The 1,457-nt window shown below is 38.3% G+C and overlaps 1 non-coding gene across 1 annotated transcript; it reads left to right on the top strand.

The window, feature by feature from the left end:
• On the top strand, positions 1–73 carry TRNAL-CAA (transfer RNA leucine (anticodon CAA)). The gene has a single exon. It is a non-coding gene; the product is annotated as a tRNA-Leu (tRNA).
• Positions 74–1,457: the final 1,384 nt, after the last annotated feature.

Here is a 1,457-nt window from a genome sequence, read left to right as displayed (position 1 = left end):
GCCGCGGTAGCTCAATTGGTAGAGCATCGCACGCAAAATGCGAAGGTTGTGGGTTCGGCTCCCACCTGCGGCAAGTTGTTTTTTTGATCCACTTTAATTTCCATTGATTCTTCGTTTCTTTATTTCATTTATTAAGCACACGTAATTCCCCCTATGTTGTCCTTGGTGTCAATGTTTGTTGGCTTCTTATGATATGACTAATAAAATCGGGACCCTCGGTTAACCCCCTTTCTTCTCGTTTATCCCATCTCTTACAGTTTTGCCTACTGCCTCAGATGCAATACAAATTACAGTGTTAAGTGCCTTCCAAACATTTTCTGTGCGTCCTTGTGTCGAGTTGAACAAGTTCAAACAGTATTGCTTTTTTTTGCATCACGAAGGTGTTTAATGACAATATTTCTGTATTTCTTGAAAACTTTGAGCGCTTCTGGAGATTTACTCACTATAAATGCTTTAACAAATTCTCCTTTCTTATAAGCGTGAGGCATTCCTTATTTACCCAAGGTTTCCGACTTTTCTTGCATGTTTTAAAAGTCGTGACGGGAAAACATGCAAAGTATAATTCAAAGCATTTCTTGACAAACAAATCGTATGCCAAGTTAGGGCCACTCATTGCGAATACTTCGTTCCAGTTTCTTCTGACTAAGTAGTCTCTAAAATCGGATGGCGTTTCAGGAGTAATTAATCTGTATGAAAATTCCGAATACAGTCGTTTAGGTGCGTTAGTGAATTGACTGACAAACATAAATATAGGTAAGTGGTCGGTAATATTATGAATTAGAGCACCAGCCTTAACAAATGAAGGATCTAAATTGGTTATAAACAGATCTAAAAGTGTTCTTGATTGTGTAGTGATTCGCGTGGGGCTGTTATAAAATTTTGACAAGAATGAGAGCTTAACAGCGATTCGAGTTCTAATTAAGCACTGCTATCACCTAACATGTTGATGTTGAAGTCACCACCTAGAATTGATACGTATTTTCTTTCACTGATGCATTCTAACAAAGAGTTCAAGAAGAAGAGAAACAGACGGATTTTATTCGAAGGAGGGCGGTAACAAACATAAAAACTGAAGTACCACATCTGATAGCAAGCGTTTAATAAAAAGGAGTGATACTGCAGAATGCTGGCATTAGCTCAGAATCAATTAACTTGGAGATTAGCATTGCTACACCACCACCCCTTTTGCCTTTGCGGTTCATGTAGTAAGATTTATATGTTGGAGATGTAAACACGTTCTCTTCCAAGGCAAACCAGGTTTCTGAATACATCACAATATCAAAACGTACTTGCGCTTCACTAAAAAAAATAATCGAGTTCATCCTGCTTATTTCTACGAGATCTAAGGTTAAAATGAACACAACTAAGGCACTTTTGGCAACTGTAACATAGAAGTCTTTTAAGGTTTATAACGTCTACCTGCGCAGTTGAGGAAGAAAGCATGGCGAGAGGGATAC

This window comes from Dermacentor albipictus, unplaced genomic scaffold, assembly GCF_038994185.2.
Source record: "Dermacentor albipictus isolate Rhodes 1998 colony unplaced genomic scaffold, USDA_Dalb.pri_finalv2 scaffold_35, whole genome shotgun sequence".
NCBI classification, from domain to species: domain Eukaryota; kingdom Metazoa; phylum Arthropoda; class Arachnida; order Ixodida; family Ixodidae; genus Dermacentor; species Dermacentor albipictus.
The sequence above is the reverse complement of the archived record's forward strand: the minus strand, read 5'-3'. Positions and strand labels throughout refer to the sequence as shown.